The 25,502-nt window shown below is 44.0% G+C and overlaps 1 pseudogene; it reads left to right on the forward strand.

Moving 5' to 3' along the window:
- Positions 1 to 688: 688 nt before the first annotated feature.
- The window catches only part of LOC139029201 (tRNA (32-2'-O)-methyltransferase regulator THADA-like), a 43,467-nt pseudogene continuing 18,653 nt past the window's right edge, over positions 689 to 25,502 (forward strand).

Here is a 25,502-nt window from a genome sequence, read left to right on the forward strand (position 1 = left end):
AATTAGTGGATTTGGCTATTTCATCCACACCCGTTGCTGACAGGTGCATATTATCGAGCACACAGCCATGAAATCTCCATAGACAAACATTGGCAGTAGAATGGCCTTACTGAAGAGCTCAGTGACTTTCAACGGGGCACCGTCATAGGATGCCACCTTTCCAACAAGTCAGTTCGTCAAATCTCTGCCCTGCTAGAGCTGCCCCGGTCAGCTGTTAAGTGCTGTTATTGTGAAGTGGAAACATCTAGGAGCAACAACGGCTCAGCTGCGAAGTGGTAGGCCACACAAGATCACAGAACGGGACTACCATACGCAATGCCAAGTGTCGACTGGAGTGGTGTAAAGCTCGCCGCCATTGGATTCTGGAGCAGTGGAAACACTTTCTCTGGAGTGATGAATCCCGCTTCACCATCTGGAAGTCCGACAGACAAATCTGGGTTTGGTGGATGCTAGGAGAATGCTACCTGCCCGAAGGCATAGTGCCAACTGTAAAATTTGGTAGAGGTGGAATAATAGTCTGGGGATGTTTTCATGGTTCGGGCTAGGCGCCTTAACGCTACAGCATACAATGACATTCTAGACGATTCTGTGCTTCCAACTTTGTGGCAACAGTTTGGGGAAGGCCCTTTCCTGTTTCAGCATGATAATACCCCTGTGCACAAATCGAGGTCCAGATGTGTAGTTGTTGTGTCGGAAGTCGTCTCCCCTGCTGGTGGCAGCCTCACCTATCTACGGCCGAGCCGACTGCATCACCGCTGCCTTACTGCAGCTCAACACCAGGTGAGTACACACATGCACATTCACACACGCACATTCCCGCGTACACACTCACACACTCACTTGTCTTAGCCAGTCTTTGGTGTGTATTGTTCATTCTGTGTGTCCAGGTGTTTAACTCTGAAAGGCCAGTTGGAGTAGTGTGCTGTCGGAGCTCATCACAGTGTCCTATAGGATGTCTGACTTAGTGTCACTTGTTGTCCAGAGCTCCTCCACTGAAGGCCTCATCCCCATGGATACTGACTCAGGTCAGCACCTCTGATTGGTCTAGACTAGAGTGAGGATGCCTCATAACTAGTGCCCAGAGTTTTTCTTAGTAAGGAAAKACTCCTGGCCCTACATAAGGGTGTGCGTGTGCACGTGCGTCTTCTCAGAGACATCCGCTGGTCTGCAGAGGATCCTGCAGCAGATCCAGCCTCACAACACCAACAACTTTTTCACCAGCACCAGGGAGCTGGACACAGCAGTCTGGACAGGAGAATGAACCACAGCATGACAGCACAGGTCAACACATCTCCCCTCACTGACTCACTGAACTAGTATATATGATATCATAATCTTGTGCTTCTGCTGTGTCTTTGTGTTAGGAGGCGGTAGGTAGCCTAGAGGTTGAGAGAGTTGGGCCAGGGGTTTGAATCTCTGAGCCGGCAAGGTGGAAAAATCTGCCTTTGAGCAAGGCAGTTAACCCCCAACAACAACTGCTCCCTGGGTGCCGATGACATGGATGTCGATTAAGGCCTTCCCCTGCACCACCTGGGATAAATGTGGAAGACACATTTCGGTTGAATGCATTCAGTTGTGCAACTGACTAGGTATCCACTTTCTCTAAACCTGACACCTCAGGAACAGCAGACGAGTGGTGTAARACGGACCCCATCAGGACAGAACCGGTACTGTAGCCAGCTTTATAGCTGCAGTACCAGTTATGTCCTGATGCGGTCAGTGTTTCACCACCGCCTACTGATACTGAAGTGTTATGCACTAGAGTGGATACTACACGACACACTGTCCATATAGACGGTATATCAGTACGGATGCAGAAAGACAGCCATCCAATCTGCCCCCATTTACGTAATTATTACTTCTAAACAAAAACACTTTTTGGATGTTCTTATACGCTTACAATGTTGTTTTGGTTATTGCTTGACCAGTTGCTAAGATTGTATTTGTTTGTCATCTTTGCAAAATACCTTTTTTGGATGCAGCTATTGTCAGCTAGAATGGTACCAGTCATTGACAAAAGCTAGCCAAAGAGCAATTTTACTAGTTGAAGAAGTTTAAGTATAATGTAATTGATTAGCGATGATGACACAAACATTTTTGTCAAGCAGGACATTCATATGAGCCTTACATTTTAATTATAATTCAAAAGTAGTGTGAAATGCACTCAAATAGGCATTTTTTTCGGTTTCTTGTAAATTTGTATTTAGACCTTTTTTTGGAAGTACATACAGGCTGTAATAGTAGCTTAATTAAGATAGTTGCTCAGCAAAACTCCATATTTGGTGATCAACGAACTTATTTTGACATAACGCTTACAGAGCTGGTGAATGGGAGTTTTCTGGACGACGGAGAGGTTTAACGTAGAGATAGTGGTTCACCACCAACACGGTGCGCATTGCTCTCGTGCGGCAATGTTTACAAGCACAGTGAAAAAACGATTTGTTTGGCATGACACATTCTAGAAGGCTTTTTGTAAATAGTGAGTTGTATGCCTATGGATTTGACAATGAGATGGTGTTTAGTGTGAGTTGTAGGTGGTAGTTGCGAGGGCTACAGGGTGACAGCTCAGATGGTGTTGGTGTGCTGCTGGACCAGAATTAAGGAGGTATCCATGGTGTGTCAGAGCCACCCTGTACAGACCCCCGACACACACTCTGACCAGGAGCTCATCACAGAAGAGCAGGTGAGACGCGCACACACACTGAAACATGAACTCAGTGCCCTCTCCTTTACCCTGTTTAATTTTTTTATTTTTTTTCACCTTTATTTAACCAGGTAGGCCAGTTGAGAACAAGTTCTCATTTACAACTGCGACCTGGCCAAGATAGAGCAAAGCAGTGCGACACAACACAGAGTTACCCATGGGATAAACAAACGTACAAGCAATAACACAATAGAAAAGTGTATATATACAGTGTGTGCAAATGTAGTAAGATTAGGGAGGTAAGGCAATAAATAGGCCATAGTGGTGAAATAATTACAATTTAGCAATTAAAACACGAGTGATAGATGTGCAGAAGGTGAATGTGCAAGTAGAGATACTGGGGTGCAAAGGAGCAAAAAAAAACAATATGGGGATGAGGTAGTTGGGTGGGCTATGTACAGGTGCAATGATCAGCAAGCTGCTCTGACAGCTGATGCTTAGTTAGTGAGGGAGATATAAGTCTCCAGCTTCAGTGATTTTTGCAATTCGTTCCAGTCATTGGCAGCAGAGAACTGGAAGGAAAGGCAGCCAAAYGAGGAGTTGGCTTTGGGGGTGACCAGTGAAATATACCTGCTGGAGCGTGTGCTATGTGTGGGGTGCCTGTGGGTTTGGCGACGAATATGTAGTGAGGGCCAGCCAACGAGAGCATACAGGTCGCAGTGGTGGGTAGTATATGGGGCTTTGGTGACAAAACGGATGGCACTGTGATAGACTGCATCCAATTTGTTGAGTAGGGTGTTGGAGGCTATTTTGTAAATTACATCGCCAAAGTCGAGGATCGGTAAGATGGTCAGTTTTACGAGGGTATGTTTGGCAGCATGAGTGAAGGATGCTTTGTTGCGAAATAGGAAGCCAATTCTAGATTTAACTTTGGATTGGAGATGTTTTATGTGAGTCTGGAAGGAGAGTTTACAGTCTAACCAGACACCTAGGTATTTGTAGTTGTCCACATATTCTAAGTCAGAACCATCTAGAGTAGTGATGCTGGACGGGCGGGCAGGTGTGGGCAGCGATCGGAGAGCATGCATTTAGTTTTGCTTGCGTTTAAGAGCAGTTGGAAGCCACGGAAGGAGTGTTGTATGGCATTGAAGCTCATCTGGAGGTTAGTTAACACAGTGTCCAAAGAAGGGCCAGAAGTATATAGAAGGGTGTTGTCTGCATAGAGGTGGATCAGAGAATCATCAGCAGCAAGAGCGACATCGTTGATGTATACAGAGAAAAGAGTCGGCCCGAGAATTGAACCCTGTGGCACCCCCATAGACTGCCAGAGGTCCGGACAACAGGCCCTCCGATTTGACACACTCTATCTGAGAAGTAYTTGGTGAACCAGGTGAGGCAGTCATTTGAGAAACCAAGGCTGTTGAGTCTGTCAATAAGAATGTGGTGATTGACAGAGTCGAAAGCCTTGGCCGTGTCGATGAATATATGTGACTACATTTACCAATTGAGTCTTATGTACCATTTCCAAGATTGGCTTTTTTGTACATTTTAGAAAAATACATACACAGCGCTTCAAAATAGTAGACTGTCGTACACTGCAGTTTGGGGAAACATGGTTAATTTATACATATTTTAAATGTGATAAACTTGTTATTCCACCTTGTAGACGAGTTCATTCAGCATCGTTCACACCCTCTTAAGCCTTAGCCCCACCCATCTCTTTAAGTATTCAGACGAGGCCATGTGCTAAACTGAGTGATTTTAAGGTTGTCTAGTGTTGAAATTAGTAGCCTTCAATAAGGAAAACCTCCAGGTAAAAATACACTATCTCGTCCTTGGCCTATATCCTAACATGTTCTAAACATTGTCTCTGGTAAACGCACTACATATCAAATCCCCCCCCCAGCTAAGTGGATAGGACTCTCTTTTCTAGACCTGTTCACCTGTTCATGAACTACAATAGATGGCCACATCAGCCCCAGACACACCTGGCTAAATATATGGGTCATGTAATCATCTGGCTAAGTGGATTCTTTTGTATTCAGAGCCCTTGACTTTTTTTTACATTTTGATAGGGTAGTCTTATTCTAAATTGTTTTTTCCCCTCTTCAATCTACACAAAATACCCCATAATGACATTATTTGTTTTGTTTTACATTTTTGGAAATGTATTAAAAATAAAAAGTGGAAATATGACATTTGCATAAGAATTCAGACCCTCTACTCAGTACTTTGTTGAAGCACCTTTGGCAGTGATTACAGCCTCGAGTKTTCTTGGGTATGAGGCACACCTGTATTTGCGGAGTTTCTCCCATTCTTCTCTGCAGATCCTCAAGTTCTGTCAGGTTGGATGGGGAGCGTTGCTGCACAGCTATTTTCAGGTCTCTCCAGAGATGATTGATCAGGTTCATGTCTAGACTCTGGCTGGGCCACTCAAGGACATTGAGCCACGCCTGTGTTGTCTTGGCTGTGTGCTTAAGGTRGTTGTCCTGTTGGAAGGTGAAACTTCGACCAAGTCTGAGGTCCTGAGCACTCTGGAGCAGGTTTTCATCAAGGATCTCTCTGTACTTTGCTCCGTTCATCTTTGCCTCGATCCTGACTAGTCTCCAGGTCCCTGCCGCTGAAAAACATCCCCACAGCATAATGCTGCCACCACCGTGCTTCACCGTAGGAATGGTGCCAAGTTTCCTCCAGACGTGACGCTTGGCATTCAGGCCAAAGAGTTCAATCCATCAGACCAGAGAATTTTGTTTCTCATGGTCTAAGAGTCCTTTAGATGCCTTTTGGCAAACTCTAAGGGGGCTGTCATGTGCCTTTTACTGAAAAGTGGCTTTCGTCTGGCCACTCTACTTTAAAGGCCTGATTGGTGGAGTGCTGCCGAGATGGTTGTCCTTCTCGAAGGTTCCCCCATCTCCACAGAGGAATTCTAGAGCTCTGTCAGAGTGGCCATCAGGTTCTTGGTCACCTCCCTGATTGCTAACTTTTTGTCTGGGAGCGCCCAGCTCTAGGAAGAGCCTTGGTGGTTCCAAACCTCCTCCATTTAAGAATGATGGAGGCCACTGTGTTATTGCGGACTTTCAGTGCTGCATAAATGTTTTGGTACCCTTCCCCAGATCTGTGCCTCGACACAATCCTGTCTCTGAGCTCTACGGACAATTCCTTCAACCTCATTGCTTGGTTTTTGCTCTGACATGCACTGTCAACTGTGGGACCTTTATATAGACAGGTGTTTGCCTTTCCAAATCATGTCCAATCAATTGAATTTACCACAGGTGGACTCCACTCAAGTTGTAGAAACATGTCAAGGATYATCAATGGAAACAGGATGCACCTGAGTTCAATTTCGTATCTCATTGGAAAGGGTATGAATACTTATGTAAATAAGGTATTTCTGAGGATATATATATATATATATATATATATATATATATATATATATATTTAATCCTTTTAGAATAAGGCTGTAACATGTGGAAAAAGTCAAGGGGTCTGAATACTTTCCGAAGGCACTGTAGCTAGCTAAACAAGTTATTGAACCATAATACCAACCGATACAGTTAAGCAATAAACTTTCTCATACACTTAGCTAGCCAGCCACCATGCATGAAATGATGTAGTATTAATATGCATGTAACGCTAACCAACTAGCTAGCTAACAGTAGGCTATAACTAGCAAAATGAGATACGARTTTTAACGTTGGCTGGCATTAGATACCAAGCAATTGAATTTAGCTTGCTAGCTAGGTTAAATGTTGGCTAGCTAACGTTAGCTATCCATTCAGGTAGTTAACATTAGCGAGTTGGGTACTACGAACGCATGTCCAGAGTGCATAAGAGGAGATTACCACGACTCAACGGTCACGTAGAACTTTACTGTAGCCATGACACATGACTGCCGGCGTGGCGGTAATACGGTCACCGCAACAGCCCTAGACATGACGTCCCAAAAAAGCTGAGCAGACAAAACGCACAAGACAGAGGACCTTTTACTTAATCAAAGGAGTTCCAGTCTGCCGTGAAGCATTCATCCATGTATATGGGTAAGAGTCTAACGTTAGCTTCATGTAACGATATTATTCATATCTCATTTTGTTATAGTCATTTGCATTGCTAGTTAAAGCCTACTGTTCATCAGATCACTAATGTCCTGGTGCTCAGYGCTCTAGTGTCCCTCTAACCACTTTGACATCAATGCAAATGCATTCAAATCACTTTTTTTTTTAATGAATAAAATGAATGATTGTGACGTTATAAAATACAAAGCCTACTGCATATTACACGTTTCAGAAAAACATTAACAAAATACTGATTTAAGATATCTTTGGTACATAGACCTAAATTAAACAAATTCATATTTGGTCAACAATTATAGTGAGTTTGTATTTGATTTCGAATAGCCTACTAATAGGCCTTAATTACTATAATAATTAATAGACTGACACATTACCGTTTAGCTACAGAATATCTCACCACAGTGAGTTTCCATCTCTCTCCGTCATTCCTTTCTCCAGCGCGCAGAAAGTGGGGCTGTCAACAGTTTAATTAAATGTGTTTCGTTGTGGAAACGTTACTATCGATGTTCCCGAACAGATTTCATTTCGTTTCCCAAATTAAGCATGGGTTAGCAGCAGGAACAGGGTTGGAGAACCCATGGCATACAGAGTTTGGGCAGAATATTACCTGTTGGGCAGTGAAATTATCGGAGTAGACTAACCGACATGAATGGAAGACATTAGGTCACTTTCCCTCTGGTACGTTTTTCACTGTCTTTTTTTTGTCTTGCCCATGTTCTTACCCATTAGATAATGGGCCATTCTAAGTCTAAACTAATTTGACATATTAGTAAAGACAAGATTAAATTGAGAATAGTCTGAAGTTTAAAAATATGATCACTTGATGAGAGAACAGCATGTGRAGCCTGAGGCAAGGAACAGAACACAAGCATTTCTAAAATCATCAATGGCCTATAGTCGCATCATGCAGCCCATATATGTTTTCATTTCTAAGACATTTTAAGGCTTGTATAACTCAAAATCTAGCGTATAGAACCTGTTTTAAACATAGCCACTTCATATTCGCACACTCGCTCCGGAATGGGAAAAATGTCCTTTCTATTTCATTCAGCCAAATTCAATTATATTCTTATTACTAGAAAATCATATGATATAGTGGCATGGAATTTATGAGGATATGCTATCTGCTAAATGAACACGCCTACCACACGGTGCATAGCCAGATAACATACAGTAGGCCAACTCATATTCTTTTCTTCTGAAATACATTTTCTCCATATCATAATGTTGCTTTAGACCTGACTAAAATAATAGATTTATTGTGATGGTGTATATTAAATAGATTTATTAGACTTTACTAAATGTAGATGTTCCAAAGGCGCGCATCAGCGGCTTGTATGCGTGGAGGTCTGGAGATGCTAAATGTGTTTATGTTTTATTAACGGTCAATTACTGTGAGACCGGCAGTCTTTTGCATGACAATAGCCGGCTGACAACATTTCATGACCGCCACAGCCCTAGTCATGTCGCTCCAGTTCACATTGACTGTGTTCAATATTCCAAGAATCATRGCATCTGTCGTAAACGGATCAGGGAAACCCCCATTATGTTATAGACAGTAACTTGTGGCATGGCAGACCAATCAGGACTCATCTCTCAGCATGCAGCCCCTCTATGATCTCAGCCAATTAAGGCTAGCCAGAAAGAATCAATTGTTTCTCCGTGAGATTTTACAGATCACCTACTATCAATCAAATGTATTTATAAAGCCCTTCTTACACTAGCTGATGTCACAAAGTGCTGTACAGAAGCCCAGCCTAAAACCCCAAACAGCAAGCAATGCCGGTGTAGAAGGAGCCTAGAGAGGAACCAGGCTATGAGGGTGGCCAGTTATTAAGCCACATGAAAGTTCATATGTTCAAGAAGGTATTTCTGCAAAAGTGTTGGAAAAAAGCATTTCAAACATCTCTCCTGGGAATTAGGAATGTCCATCTTACACCTCACTTGAGAGATCCAGAAACATATGTAAACACAACCTCACACTCACTGAATACATGTTTAAACGTAATACCAGTAAAACACACTCCCAGTTAATTGTACGTTGTTGTTAACATCCAGCTACACACATGCCAACCCACTCCGTCCCTCAGTGCTCCCAGCATGCATGTGGGCCTGGAGGTAGTGTTTAGGGATGGCATGTTTACTGTGTGTCTACTGTAGTGAAAAACAACGTGAATATGTGTGTCACCACGCTGCAACTGTCTTCAATTAGCATCCGTCCTCGTTTAGCGGAAAGCTTTCATTTTAGGCCGACCCACTGTTTAACGGCCACAATTGCCTTGGTTCCCAACTTGCCTCGCATTCTTTCCAAATCACTTCCATCACCACCGCTCTCTCCCTGAAGAGGTAAACACAAAAAAGTCCCTAGACCCCCCCCACCTTCCGCCTGTCCACATAGCGAACACACAGCCTGTTCAGTCTTTAGACACCCTACCTTACCCTCAGGCCAGCGACTTGTCGTCGCTTCTTGAGCATCTAAACTGCATCTGGTCAATTTAAGCATATAAAAATGACTTCAATCATCTTCCAATAATCAGCTGTTCTAGGCCTGCTCGWCATTTTTTACATTTTATTTTATTAGGATCCATTAGCCGASGCCAGTGGCGACAGTCTTATATGGGTCCGACACATAACGAAAAAGACATTACAGACAAAAGACTATACAATTTAAGTAAATGTAAAACATGAACATGTAGTGTACGTGTGTGTTTGCATCTCTGTTACAGATACATGTCAGTACATCAAAGGTRGTTGGTCAATTGGCGAGGACTGGCTCGTGGTAATGGCTGGAACAGAATCAGTGAAATTGTATCAAACACATGGTTTCCATGTGGTCGATGCCATTCCATTTGCTCTGTTCCAGCCATTTTATTATGAGCTGTCCTCCCCTCAGCAGCCACCACTGCAGTACATACACACAACAAGTAGGTTACGGGGAAAAGCCTTGTGCCGTGAGGTGTTGCTTTATTTGTTTTTTTTAAACCAGGTTTGCTGTTCACTTGTGCTATKTGATGGCTCTGTATAATACTGTATGTTTCCGTGAATTTGTTCTTTACCTGGGGACTGTGAAAAGACCCCTGTAGGTATGTCTGGTGGGATAATTGTGTGTGCCAGTGGTGTGTGTAAGTTTACTATGCAAACAATTTGGAATTATTGTTTCTTATAAAAACAAGAAGCAATCCAGTCATTCTTTCCTCAACTCTAGGCCAAGAGGCGACTCCGGGATGCTGGCCTTCTAGGCATAGTTGGAAAGAAACAGCCATATCTCAGACTGGCCAATAAAAATAAAAGATTAAGATGGTCAAAAAAACGCAAACACCGGACAGAGGAACTCTGCCTAGAAGGCCAGCATCCCGGAGTCGCCTCCTCACTGTTGACGCTGATACTGGTGTTTTGCGGGTACTATTTAATGAAGCTGCCAGTTGAGGACTTGAGGCATCTGTTTCTCAAACTAGACACTCTAATATACTTGTCCTCTTGCTCAGTTGTGCACGGGGGCCTCCCACTCCTCTTTTTATTCTGGTTAGAGCCAGCTTGCGCTGTTCTGTGAAGGGAGTGGTACAGRATACTTCCATACATAAAAAAAACTGGTACCAGGAATCTTCAGATGAGTCTTGTGAGGCTTGTAGGCATCCTGGAGCAAAACGGAGAAGACCATCGTACGCGTGAGAGTCTCATCTTCCCACAGGGGGTAGTTTGTTGGCCAAATTGTTCGGACGCTACATACGATTTTGTGAGATGTCTGACAAACACCGTTCTAGCTCTACCTCCTTTCACCGCAGAGGGTGATATCGCCGATAGATTCTTGTTTTTGTTTTTTWAATTATGTTAATACAGTGGGTGTAGAAAGTCACCACCCCCTTTCAAAATGTGCACCTTTTGTTGCCTTAAAGCCTGAAATGAAAACTTTTTACTGCTTTCTTTACACACAGTAAACCCCAATATCCAAGCGGAGAAAAAAAATAAAAAATGAGATCAATTGTAGTGACTTTGATTAGTTCAGAATAAAAGCAGCTGTTCATAGAGGACTCCACTGCTTAGTAGTGCAATTCAAAGCAAATAATCCACTATGGGCTGAAAGGTACTTTCAAAAGATATGATACAAAGTTCTAGAAAGGCACAAGTCAGGGGATGGATATTAAAAGATTTCAAAGGCTTTGTCTATCCATTGGAGCGCAGTTAAGACCATTATTGAGAAGTGGAAGGCGTATGACACCACCCAGACCATGCATAGATCAGGCCGTCCCTCCAAACTGGATGACCGGGCAAGGAGGAGACTGAACAGAGACTTGTTGGGTTGTTTTCTTATTTACAAAAAAATCTAAAAACCTGTTTTTTCTTTTTCATTATGAGGTATTGTGTGTAGATTGAGAATGGAAAAATATATATATTTTAGATTAAGGCTGTAACTTAACAAAATGTGGAAAAAGTAAATGGGTCTGAATACTCTCCGAAGGCACTGTATGCAGCAACAGCTCCCCCATAGGTATTCCTGTGTCTTCTGTAGATGTTATATCCTTGTATTGCTAATGCTGTATCATATATATATATTTTTTTAAGTGAGTCTCAGAAATAGCTAATATACAGTGTGAATATTAATCAATTAAGTCATTAAGTCATTGATTAAGTCATTGATTTCATCAACATTATTTCTCAGGCTACATATATTAATATTGGCTATTTTTAGCCCTGTCCTTAGCTTATCAGAGATAGACAAAATATGGAAAAGAACAAACAAAGTAAGAAAACATTTATAATTCTTCAGCAGTCCATCAATCAGTGGATGGTGGAGTTGAAGCTACGAACCCACAGGCTCTCTCATCCCTTCCATGCTTCTGGGAGGGAGGGTGGACAATGAGCCTGTCATAGCGGATGTAAGCAATGCCCCCACGCACTCTGTCAGCTTTCATGCTGGGATAAGTTTTCCTCTTCTGGCTCACAGCTACAGGATAGTCCTCGTTGAGGAAGATACACGTTCCTCTCAAGTTCTTGGCTCTATCTAGAACAGCTACCCTTGTCCTTGAACCTTAGGAACTTGACCACTATTGACCTGGGCCTGTCACCTGGCCCYGTTGTGGGTTGTCTAGTCCTGTGTGTGCGCTCAATGTCAATTGTCCTGCGATCCATCTTCAGTTTCTCAGTGATAATTTTCCTCACTTTGTCCTCCAACTCCGTCCAAGTCTCATGTGAAGATTCTGCAATTCCAACCACAACAATGTTGCCCTGCCTTGATTGTTCCTCTAGATAATCAGGTTTTTCCTTCATTGTTATCATGGGTTCACATACAGAACTAATGTCCTCTCTCAGTGCCTTACAGATTGTCATCTTGCTGTTTTCCTGTTTTAAAGTCATCGAGCTGAACCTGGGAGAACTGCAAACTGTGCTTAAGGTCCTGGACCTCTCTGGTCAGATCATTATTTTATTAGTTGACTCCACCAGTGTTTGGACACGACACTTGAAGCAATTTTATTGTTGTAACAGCTGCTTGTACAACTCTTTTTGTTTGTTTGAAAGATCCTTCACCTGTGATGGAGAGACACCACTGTCCTCAACAGTACTCCTACCGGCTTTAGTCTTTTTTCATGGTAGCTCTTTCTCTCGCCGTCTTTCCTTTTCTCTTGCTCTCTCTATTTCTCTCTTCCTCTTCTCTATGTGGTAGTGTTTAAATGTCAGTGCGACGGGTTCAGTCCAGTTCTGTATTTGTGGAGTGGTTCTGGTCTTTTCTGCACAGACAAACGCTTTCTAACCTACCACAGAGATGGCACGCTCAGTCAATGCTACTACTCGTGTGAGTTTGTTTATTTATGACGGCGCGAGACATCTTTCCAATACGCGTGCCGTCAACCTTCCGTGGCCTTCGCCAGCGCACTCCTTTGCCATGGCGACGTGGCAGATGTTTCTGCTCCTCGTCTGCACCGTAGCAATGGTAATCATTAGTCACGGCGATTGGCCGATGGTATTTAATCCTTCATATTCACGGCACTGCCTGGGCTTCAGATGGTAGACGGATACAGTAAACGGAGCCAGGAGATAAAGCATTTTTACCCTGGGGGGCATTCTGGGATATGTCTCCATCTTAAGAGGGGTTATGTGTATGTGTGATAGACCACTAGTGAGCTGGTGTGAATCCAAGGTCCTCCATGTTTTCACAGCTGTAGTGTTTGTTTGGCCTGGCCTGGAATAGATGGACAGTTTGGTCTACAGTGGAGACAGAGCCTTCAGTCTTGCCTCTGGACATTTGGAGAGGCCAATTTGTTCTAAGCTAGACTAGAGAAATTAGCTTAGATAGGGGGCAGTGTCTTACTGCAGCTCAACTAGGTGCTGTGACTCTCCCTCTCTTTCTCACGCGTTCTCGCTCTCTCTCAGCATTTTAGGATTGCTGATAGTATCTGTTATTGTGTGGGTCATGTTTCCCAAACACATTCATGAAAGGAACAGAAACTAAGGGGGAAGCAGTGGTTCTCAACTGGTTTTGCCTCAGGACCCAAATATTAACCCGGTTGTCTCAGTCGTGACCCAATTTTCACATCGCCAAAAAAGTAGCCAAAATGCAATCTGGGAAACTATTTTTAATACTATAGTAAATGTAACAATGACATACCAAGGCAAAAACATTCCCACCTTTTTTCATTGTCAATAATTTTGCCCATATTCTTGATGAAGAATGTTAATAAGCTCACTGTTTTGAGCCCACAAAATAAACCACTTAATACTGTAGCTCTGCTAATAGCTCTATGTTGAAAATACTGTGATTGAAGAAATGTAGTTCAGAGATAAAAATTATTGAATCACTTTCTACCTGGTTTAGTCATTTTAAATTCATACTGGGGTATTTTTCAACATCAAAACAATGATTTGTTTATTTTTCCCCCTTTTTTTTTTCTCACACGCAACCGTTTCAAAACCTCCCGTCGCGAGCCACCAGTTGAGAATCGTTGGTGTAAACTGTCAAACTCGAGCGTCACATCCTCTTAAAGGACAACTCCGCCACTTCAACCTCATATGCATTATCTCGAGCACCAAACCAGTGTCTACGTTTGTGAAAATGGCACGTTTCTATGATCTGAGGTTATAAAGATAAGAAGGTTCTAAAAAATGCTTCTATGTAACATCACAGGGTAGGATTAAAAGTACAAAAAAAAATAGATTTTTCAAAACCTGCAACAAGTTTCTAGCCAGAGGGAGGCAATTTGTTTGCTCCCCACATCACCGCGTATCTCATAGTGTTTGAAAATGTCATTGGTTAGAACTTTTTAATGCTATATCTTTTTTTGACAAGATATAAATGCGTTAATTTCACATATGTAGACACTGGTTTGGTGCTCGAGATAATGCATATGAGGTTGAAAAGTGGCGGAGTTGTCCTTTTGAGTAGTACACACATACCCCATGAACTTTGAAAAAAAWAAAAWAAAATAGACCCAACCCTGGGGTGACAAACTCAACAAGTTCATGCCCCATCAACCAATCTGACCCTATTGCCTCAACCTTTGGGCTTACCCACCTGCACCCTACTGTATTGCAGTGCATTACCAATTTAACCACTGCAGTACCAACCCAATGACTGTTCCATCAGACCCACTCAGTAACAACCCTGAGTCTAGAGTGCAGCCTGAGGACAGAGCTGACCTCACTGCAGTAAAACCCTAGTGAAAGTTACTCAGGGAGGGTAGTGACCAAACCGCGGTGCTGGGCTGTGGCATGCGGAAGAGAGGGGGGCAGTTATTTAAGGTGTAAGGCGTTTGTGTAATCGTTAAAGTTCCACTCGGGTTCCTGGTTGGTGGGGGAACTTAATTTAGACTGGACACTTCCTGTTTGCAATGCACCCATTTCCCAGAAAAGCGTCCGTGAGCGGAGACGCTGTTTCCCAAAGTCCTAATTACATAGGGCTGTGTGTCAGTGACCCAAATAGCAGCTTTTCCTCTTGACAACTGGGTTGGCTGCCGGTCCTCGGGGCCTGGCGTTGTGGCGGGTGTAAGAGCCTTAAGGAGGGAAAGCTGCTGCTGATGCTACTACTGCTACTATTGTTGTTGTCGATCTGATGCCATTGACTGGAACCCCAGGGGGATTATGTAACGGGCTAAGAAGAGAGCAGGGCAATCAAGGGAGTAAGACCATAGAAAATACTTAACATTGTAAATGCCACATTTACAAGGTCAAAGTTGACCGCAGSACAACTTAAGTAAGGGTCAAGATTCAGGGACAGTGCAGACCAGGAAAAGTCCGTAGGTGCTGTGGTGTAGAAGTCACAGACCATTAGCGCATCCAGCCCAGAGAAAGAGCTGAATAAATACTATTCATGAAATTAAACTAGGATGGTAAAAAATGTGTCAAACTTAGCATATTACAGTTGAGACGTGACATTTTAAATGTATTACTTGAAAAAACAAAACGATTTAAAATCATGTTGACCTGGGGTGATGGTAGGTTGTTGGTGAGTGTTATTTTGTAGTGTGTGTCTGCTTTATACACATGTGACAAGGAGAGCAGACTGGAGTCCTTATTCAGGGCTGTGCTGAAAGATGCCTGTCTAAATCTCTGCGTTTTAGAGGGGATAAGTCCAGCCAGGTTGTGTGATGAAACTCAAGAGGGTATGTGGAACTCTAGAAGTATTCCATTCTCATTCCCACAGAGCTATGCCCATCCCTCCATCCCTCCCTGTGCCCCCTGTGCCACCCCAGCCTGGCACGGCGCCTGGGCCCAGCCTGTGGTAGTGATGCCACAGTGTAATGACAGAGCACAAAGGCCTCAGCCAGCTCCACCCTGCTCTACCTCACCTGGAACACCCCCGCATGTTGACGAACTACAGAAACACACGTGGGCTGTGTTGATGTTCTAGAAGTTAATTACATCACCACATGTAATCATATATAGTAACTAATTACTGACAATGAACCCGATTGAATGATATTGAAATCTGTCAATCATTACTATAACTTTTATATGCTTGTTTACCTACCCACGTGTAACTCATCCAGAGGAATTTGACCGTGTTATGTTCCCATACCCCCCCCCCTCTCTCTTTCTGTCTACCTCTCTTTCTGTACCCCTCTCACCTATCTCAGTTGAAGTGGGTCAGTCAGCAGCTCCTCCAGTCTCGTCACCGAGGGGCCTTTAAGCTGGCCTACGTGGGCTTTGTACATCTCACCGACATGCTGTACAGATGAGTGAGCGAGAGGGTGTGTGTGTGTGTGTGTGTGCGCACGCTCTATCCACATCAGTACCAAAGCGGCACACTTGGGAGGCGCAGGCGGCAGCTAGGGAGAAATGTGCTGCTCTGTTTTACAAGGGGCAGTGGACCAAGCTGGCCAGATCAAGCATTCCACTGTGGAGGAAGGGCAAGGCACACACACACAAACCCATACTGCCATCTCCCAGAGCCCAGTGGAACGAACATACCACCCCAGAAACAAAACTGAGCTTCAAGAGGCGGGCAGTTAAGCACCCCACAATCAACACCCCATAACCCAGTTCCGTGCATACCATCAGGACTGCTGTTTCCACCCCAACGCTCTCCCTCCAAACACAGGCCCAACACACACACACTTGCACACACCAACCCACAAGAACATTCCCCTCATCAAATCACTCAGGCATTTCAATTATTTCTCTATTCAGCATATGTACGCATACGCTTCTCCAAATCCTTTCAGGTTCAGTGCCTTGCTGTATGGCACACAATCAGTTTCCTTGACCTTTTAGGGATAGGCCCCTTTTTTCTCAATTTCCTGCCTGAATGACGTGCCCAAAGTAAACTGCCTGTAGCTCAGGCCCTGACGCCGGGATATGCATATAATTGGTACCATTGGAAAGAAAACACTTTGAAGTTTGTAGAAATGTTAAAATAATGTAGGACAATGTAACACAATAGATATGGTAGGAGAAAATTTGATTAACAAGAGTTTAAGCTTTCAGCCGATATAAGACACTTACAGTTGAAGTTGGAAGTTTACATACACCTTAGCCAAAAACATTTAAACTCAGTTTTTCACATTTCCTGACATTTAATCCGAGTAAACATTGCCTGTCTTGGGTCAGTTAGGATCACCACTTTATTTTAAGAATGTGAAATGTCATAATAGTAGAGTGCTTTTATTTCTTTCATCACATTCCCAGTGGGTCAGAAGTTTACATACACTCAATTAGTATTTGGTAGCATTGCCTTTAAATTGTTTAACTTGGGTCAAACGTTTCGGGTAGCCTTCCACAACCTTCCCACAATAAGTTGGGTGAATTTTTGCCCATTCCTCCTGACAGAGCTGGTGTAACTGAGTCAGCTTTGTAGGCCTCCTTGCTCGCACACATTTTTCAGTTTTGCCCACAAATTTTCTATAGGATTGAGGTCAGGGCTTTGTGATGGCCACTGCAATACCTTGACTTTGTTGTCCTTAAGCCATTTTGCCACAACTTTGGAAGTTTGCTTAGGGTCATTGTCCATTTGGAAGACCCATTTGTGACCAAGCTTTAACTTCCTGACTGATGTCTTGAGATGTTGCTTCAATATATCCACATAATTTGACCTGCCTCGTGATACCATCTATTTTGTGAAGTGCACCAGTCCTTCCTGCAGCAAAGCACCCCCACAACATGATGCTGCCACCCCCGGGTTTCACGGTTGGGATGGTGTTCTTCGGCTTGCAAGCCTCCCCCTTTATCCTCCAAACATAACGARGGTCATTATGGCCAAACAGTTATTTTTGTTTCATCAGACCAGAGGACATTATTTCAAAAAGTATGATCTTTGTCCCCATGTGCAGTTGCAAACTGTAGTCTGGCTTTTTTATGACAGTTTTGGAGCAGTGGCTTCTTCCTTGCTGAGAGGCCTTTCAGGTTATGTCGATATAGGACGTGTTTCACTGTGGATATAGATACTTTTGTACCTGTTTCCTCCAGCATCTTCACAAGGTCCTTTGCTGTTGTTCTGGGATTGATTTGCACTTTTCGCACCAAAGTACGTTCATCTCTAGGAGACAGAATGCGTCTCCTGAGTGGTATGACGGCTGCATGGTCCCATGGTGTTGTTACTTGCGTACTATTGTTTGTACAGATGAACGTTGTACCTTCATGCTTTTGGAAATTGCTCCCAAGGATGAACCAGACTTGTAGAGGTCTAAAAAAAAAAAATGTTCTAAGGTCTTGGCTGATTTCTTTTGATTTTCCCATGATGTCAAGCAAAGAGGCAGTGAGTTTGAAGGTAGGCCTTGAAATACATCCACAGGTACACCTCCAATTGACTGAAATGATGTCAATTAGCCTATCAGAAGCTTCTAAAGCCATGACATCATTTTCTGGAGTTTTCCAAGCTGTTTAAGGCACAGTCAACTTAGTGAATGTAAACTTCTGACCCACTGGAATTGTGATAGTGAAATAATCTGTCTGTAAACAATTGTTGGACAAATTACTTGTGTCATGCACGAAGTAGATGTCCTAACCGACTTGCCAAAACTATAGTTTAACACAGAAATTTGTGGAGTGGTTGAAAAACAAGTTTTAATGACTCCAACCTAAGTCTATGTAAACTTCCGATTTCAACTGTATATGTACCTAAATGTTTAAAATCCATAATATTTATGATTATTTATTTGAATTTCGCGCTCTCCAGTTTAACCGGAAGTTGTTCCGCTTGTGGGACGCCTATCCCTAAGAAGTTTTAATTAACAGACATGAGAACTGGTTTGGGAGCAGTTTTTTAAGGTTGTCGTACTGCTAAATTTGTCTGAAACACTTAATACTCGTGTCAGAGAGAGGATTTACACGACTACTGTTGAGGATTTAAACTCTTTCAACAACAACAACGTAGTCAGAGTTAKATTTTTTGTGAGTAGACGTGTTTGTGTGGGTGTATTTTCCAGCTTACTGCCACATACAGGTAACTGCCAAAATAAAGGAAACACCAACATAAATTGTTTTAATAGGGCGTTGGGCCACCACGAGCCAGAACAGCTTCAATGCAGCTTAGCATAGATTCAAGTGTCTGGAACTCTATTGGAGGGATGAGAAATCATTCTGCCACGAGAATTTTCATAATTTTATGTTTTGTTGATGGTGGTGGAAAACGCTGTCTCAGGTGCCGCTCCAGATTCTCCCATAAGTGTTGAATTGGGTTGAGATCTGGAGACTGAGACGGCCATGGTATATGGTTTACATCATTTTCATGCTCATTAAACCATTCAGTGACCGCTCGTGCTCTGTGGATGGGGACATTGTCATCCTATGGGGGCACAGCAATGGTTGCCAAAATAAGGGCCTGCTTAGCATTTTTATACCTGACCCTAAGCATGATGGGATGTTAATTGCTTAATTAACTCAGGAACCACACTTGTGTGGAATCACCTGCTTTCAATATATTTTGTATCCCCCATTTGTACTCAAATGTTTCCATTATTTTGGCAGTTACATGTATATTTACAACATATTATTTGTGTGTATTCATAAATGTTTTTGACATCACTACTCACTGTTCAGCCTTGGCTAGTCAGGAAGGAGCCTCTCATGAGTGTGACCTCTGACCACTGTGTGTGTGTGTGTGTGTGTTTTAGGAGCGGAAGCCGGACCCTGCAGCAGCTGCCTGCTCGCTGGCTCACGGAGGTCCTACAGGAGGCCAAGTCCAGCGACCGCTCCTCCAAACTGTGTGCCACGCACCGCAGGGATCAATCAATCAATCAATTTTATTTTATATAGCCCTTCGTACATCAGCTAATATCTCGAAGTGTGCTGTACAGACACCCAGCCTAAAACCCCAAACAGCTAGTTAATGCAGGTGTAGAAGCACGGTGGCTAGGAAAAACTCCCTAGAAAGGCCAAAACCTAGGAAGAACCTAGAGAGGAACCAGGCTTATGAAGGGTGGCCAGTCCTCTTCTGGCTGTGCCGGGTGGAGATTATAACAGAAACTATTGCAAGATGTTCAAAATTTCATAAGTGACAAGCATGGTCAAATAATAATTCATGAATTAATTTCAGTTGGCTTTTCATACCGATCATCAAGAGTTGAAAAACAACAGGTCTGGGGGACAGGTAGCGGTTCCATAACCGCAGGCAGAACAGCTGAAACTGGAATAGCACAAGGCCAGGCGGACTGGGGACAGCAAGGAGTCACCACGGGCGGCAGTCCCGACGCATGGTCCTAGGGCCCAGGTCCTCCGAGAGAAAGAAAGAGAGAAGGAAATTAGAGAGAGCCAAATTTTCAAAATTTCCATAAATGACAAGCATGGTCAAATAATAATCAGGAATAATATCTCAGTTGGCTTTTCATAGCCGATCATTAAGAGTTGAAAACAGCAGGTCTTGGGACAGGTAGGGTTCCATAACCGGCAGGCAGAACAGTGAAACTGGAATAGCAGCAAGGGCCAGGCGGACTGGGGACAGCAAGGAGTCACCACGGCCGGTAGTCCCGACGTATGGTCCTAGGGCTCAGGTCCCCGAGAGAAAGAAAGAGAGAAGGAGAAAATTAGAGAGAGCCAAGATTTTCAAAAATGTTCATAAATGACAAGCATGGTCAAATAATAATCAGGAATAAATCTCAGTTGGCTTTTCATAGCCGATCATTAAGAGTTGAAAACAGCAGTGTCTGGGACAGTAGGGGTTCCGTAACCACAGGCAGAACAGGTTGAAACTGGAATAGCAGCAAGGCCAGGCGGACTGGGGACCAGCAAGGTGTCATTCATGCCCGGTAGTCCTGACGTATGGTCCTAGGGCTCAGGTTCTCAGAGAGAAAGAGAGAACGAGAGAAATTAGAGAGAGCATACTTAAAATTCACACAGGACACTGGATAAACAGGAGAATACTCCAGGGTAACCAACTGACCCTAGCCCCCGACACAAAACTACTGCAGCCATAAATACTGGAGGCTGAGACAAGGAGCGGTCAGGAGACACCTTGGCCCCATCCGAAGAAACCCCCGGACCAGGGCCAAATAGAACAGGATATAACCCACCCACTTTGCCAAAGCACCAGCCCCCGCACACTAGAGGTTAATCTCACCACCAACTTACCAATCCTGAGACACAGGTCCGAGTTATAGCCCCAAAGGTCTCCGCCCACAGCGACAATAACCAAGGGATCCTATTCTTCATCCAGGTGTTCTGTTGTGTGTTTATGTTTGGGAGAGGAATTCTTGGCATGCCTTTAGAACAGTCATGCTGGAAGAACACCATGTATCGCCATCCTTCTCTCTCTGTAAATACTATATTAGAGAGATGGGAGGGAAAACATTAGGGGATAATGAGGTAGAGGGTAAGGAAGGAGGGTAGTAGGGTCTGAGAGGTAGCAAGTAATAGAGAGATATTAGGAGAGAGAAAGTGAAGAGGGAGGTGATCTCCACACCATGGCAGGCTTGTGCATTCCATTGCTGCGGTGAAATACGAAAATCAAAATCAAATTAAATGGTATTAGTCACATGCACGAAACAACAGATGTAGACCTTACAGTGAAATGCTTACTTACGAGCAAAAAACAACAATGCAGTTGGAAAAAAATACAGATAATAAATAACAAGTAAGAAGTAACTAACAGCATTAAAATAACAATAAGCGAGACTGAATACAAGGAGGTAAGCGGTACAGAGTCAATATGCGGGGGCCCGGTTTAGTTAAGTATGTGTATATGTAAGTAGAGTTATTAAAGTGACTATGCATAGATGACAACAGAGAGTAGCAGCGGTTAAGAGGGGGGGGGGGGGGCAAAGCAAATAGTCTGGGTAAGCCATTTGATTAGATGTTCAGGAGTGTTATGGCTTGGGGGTAGAAGCTGTTTAGAAGCTTCTTGGACTTAGACTTGGTGCTCCAGTACCACTTGCCATGCGGTAGCAGAGAGAACAAGTCCTGGATGGCAGGAAGCTTGGCCCCAGGAATGTACTGGGCTGTTCGCACTACCCTCTGTAGTGCCTTGCGGTCGGATGCTGAGCAGTTGCCATACCAGGCAGTGATGCAACCAGTCAGGATGCTCTCGATGGTGCAGCTGTAGAACCTTTTGAGGATCTGAGGACCCATGCCAAATATCTTCAGTCTCCTGAGGGGGAATAGGTTTTGTCATGCCTTCTTCACGACTGTCTTGGTGTGCTTGGACCATGTTAGTTTGTTGGTGATGTGGACACCAAGAAACTTGAAGCTCTCAACCTACTCCACTGCAGCCCCGTCGATAAGAATGGGGGCATGCTCGGCCCTCTTTTTCCTGTTGTCCACAATCATCTCCTTTGTCTTGATCACGTTGAGGGAGAGGTTGTTGTCCTGGCACCACACGGCCAGGTCTCTGACCTCCTCCCTATAGGCTGCTTTTGTCGTTGTCGGTGATCAGGCCTACCACTGTTGTGTCATCGGCAAACTTAATGATGGTGTTGGAGTCATGCCTGGCCGTGCAGTCATTAGTGAACAGGGCGTACAGGAGGGACTGAGCACGCTCCCCTGTGTTGAGGATCAGTGTGGCGGATGTGTTGTTACCTACTCTTACCACCTGGCGGCTACCTGTCAGGAAATTCAGGATCCAGTTGCAGAGGGAGGTGTTTAGTCCCAGGGTCTTTAGCTTATTGATGAGCTTTGTGGGCACTATGGTGTTGAATGCTGAGCTGCAGTCAATGAATAGCATTCTCACATAGGTGTTCCTTTTGTCCAGGTGGGAAAGGGCAGTGTGGAGTGCAATAAAGATTGCATCATCTGTGGATCTGTTGGGGTGGTATGCAAATTGGAGTGGGTCTAGGGCTTCTGGGATAATGGTGTTGATGTGAGCCATGACCAGCCTTTCAAAGCATTTCATGGCTACAGACGTGAGTGCTACGGGTCGTTAGGCATTTAGGCAGGTCATTTAGGCAGGTTACCTTAGTGTTCTTGGGCACAGGCACTATGGTGGTCTGCTTAAAACGTTGTTATTACAGACTCGGACAGGGAGAGGTTGAAAATGTGAGTGAAGACACTTGCCAGTTGGTCAGCGCATGCTCGCAGTACACGTCCTGGTAATCCGTCTGGCCCTGTGGCCTTGTGAATGTTGACCTGTTTTAAGGTCTTACTCACATCGGRTGCGGAGAGCGCGATCACACAGTCTTCTGGAACAGCTGGTACTCTCATGCATGTTTCAGTGTTATTTGCCTCTAAGCGAGCATAGAAGTAGTTTAGTTCATCTGGTATGCTCGTGTCACTGGGCAGCTCTCAGCTGTGCTTCCCATTGGAGTCTGTAATGGTTTGCAAGCCCTGCCACATCCGACGAGCGTCAGGGCCGGTGTAGGACAATTCAATCTGTATCCTGTTTTGAGTCCTGTATTGACGCTTTGCCTGTTCAATGGTTCGTCGGAGGGCATAGCGGGATTTCTTATAAGCTTCTGGGTAAGAGTCCCACTCCTTGAAAGTGGCAGCTCTAGCCTTTAGCTCAGTGCGGATGTTTGCTGTAATCCATGGCTTCTGGTTGGGGTATGTACATACGGTCACTATGGGGACGACGTCATCAATGCACTTATTGATGAAGCCAATGACTGACTGATGTGGTGTACTCCTCAAGGCCATCAGAGGAATCCCTGTAACATATTCCAGTCTGTGCTTGCAGTCCAGTAGCTTAGCATCTGCTTCATCTGACTGCTTTTTTATTGATCTAGTCACTGGTGCTTCCAGGAATCAGGATGATAGAATTATGGTCAGATTTGCCAAATGGAGGGCGAGGGAGAGCTTTGTGTGTGGAGTAAAGGTGGTCCAGAGTTTTTTTCCCCTCTGGTTGCACATTTAACATGCTGATAGAAATTTGGTAAAACAGATTTCAGTTTGCCTGCATTAAAGTCCCCGGATACTAGGAGCACTGCCTCTGGGTGATCATTTTCTTGTTTGCTTATGGCGGAATACAGCTCATTCAATGCTGTCTTAGTGCCAGCCTCAGTCTGTGGTGGTATGTAAACAGCTATGAAAAATACAGATAACTCTCTAGGTAGATAGTGTGGTCTACAGCTTATCATGAGATACTCTACCTCAGGCAAGCAATAGCTCGAGACTTCCTTAGATATCGTGCACCAGCTGTTATTTACAAAAATACATAGTCCGCCGCCCCTTGTCTTACCAGACGCCGCTGTTCTATCCTGCCGGTGCAGCGTATAACCAGCCAGCTGTATGTTGATAGTGTCTTCGATCAGCCATGACTCCGTGAAGCATAAGATATTACAGTTTTGAATGTCCCGTTGGTAGTTTAGTCTTCCGTGTAGGTCATCAATTTTATTCACCAAAGATTTCACGTTTGCTAGCAGAATGGAAGGAAGTGGGGGTTTATTCGATTGCCTACGAATTCTCAGAAGGCAGCCTGCCCTCTGGCCCCTTCTCCGCCTCCTCTTCACGCAAATCACTGGGATCTGGGCCCGTTCCCGAGAAAGCTGTATATCATTTGCGTCGGACTCGTTAAAGGAAAAATAGGATTCTGCCAGTCCGTGGTGAGTAATCGTAGTCCTGATGTCCAGAAGTTATTTTCGGTCCTAAGAGACGGTAGCGACAACATTATGTACAAAATAAGTTTAAAAAATAAGTTKCAAACAACGCAAATAAACTAATTAAAAAACACAATCGGTTGGGGACACGTAAAAAGTCAGCCTTCTTCTCCGGCGCCATTTAAACATAGGAAAGAGCTGGCTGGTGTGCTGCTGGTCTCCTACTGGCCTGGCTCTGAACTGGGATAGACATCACAGGAACCAGCCTGGACCCCCTCGCCTACCCCCCAGCCCCCAGGCCAGACACACAGCTGTCACTCATCAGCACCCACAGTCAGCCAGCACACCGGCCAGCCGGTGCACGCTGCTGACGTCACCACCCCAGAAGTGTTTGTACAAAGGCTTGTGTTACGTAATGACAGTGTACTGGCAGTTGTCCAATAGTAATCTGTCCCGTTGTGTTTATGTCCTTACTGTTTATGTATTATTCTATAATGGTGTGTTTAAGCAGGCACCCCAATTCTGATCCTTTGCACAATTATGGGCAAAAGAGCTGATCTGATTGGTCAAAAAATATCAGAATTGGTCTGCCTGTGTAAACACGGCCTAAGTGACTTATTTTCCTTGTCTCTTCTCCCTCTTCTGCACTAATGGCAACATAGTAGAGAATAAGGGGAGAACGACTGTCTGCCTCAGTGAAGCCACTGAAGTGCAAGGCCCGACCGCGGTACTGCAGGCATTGTTAGCAAAAAAACAGAATCCCCCATTTATAGTGAATGGAAAAATTGAAATCTTCTAATACACCAGACATATGTCCTTGAACCGATTATTTTAAAATAGCACACAGAAGAAGTTATAAGGATAATTTAGTTGCTAATGACAGCCTGCAGTACCCCGGTCGGCCTTCAATTTTAGTTACTCAATGAGAGGGGGCACCACTGAGCTTGCCTACAACGTCACTTCCTGGGGACTTCCTGGGGACAAACTGCGTATGTTATGTCTCCATGAGACGCCATCTTTGCCGACTTTATTTGGCTTAAATGCACTATTGAGTCTTCATAAATGGTGTTACGTGATCGATGGCTTTGTCCATTCATATATACACTGCTCAAAAAAATAAAGGGAACACTTAAACAACACAATGTAACTCCAAGTCAATCACACTTCTGTGAAATCAAACTGTCCACTTAGGAAGCAACACTGATTGACAATAAATGTCACATGCTGTTGTGCAAATGGAATAGACAACAGGTGGAAATTATAGGCAATTAGCAAGACACCCCCAATAAAGGAGTTCATGCTACCACTAGAGTGAAAGCACCGCCAGCATCAAAAGTGACCAAAACATCAGCCAGAAGCAAAGGACTGAAAAGTGGTCTGTGGTCACCACCTGCAAAC

The sequence above is a fragment of the Salvelinus sp. IW2-2015 genome, linkage group LG18 (assembly GCF_002910315.2).
Source record: "Salvelinus sp. IW2-2015 linkage group LG18, ASM291031v2, whole genome shotgun sequence".
NCBI classification, from domain to species: Eukaryota; Metazoa; Chordata; class Actinopteri; order Salmoniformes; family Salmonidae; genus Salvelinus; species Salvelinus sp. IW2-2015.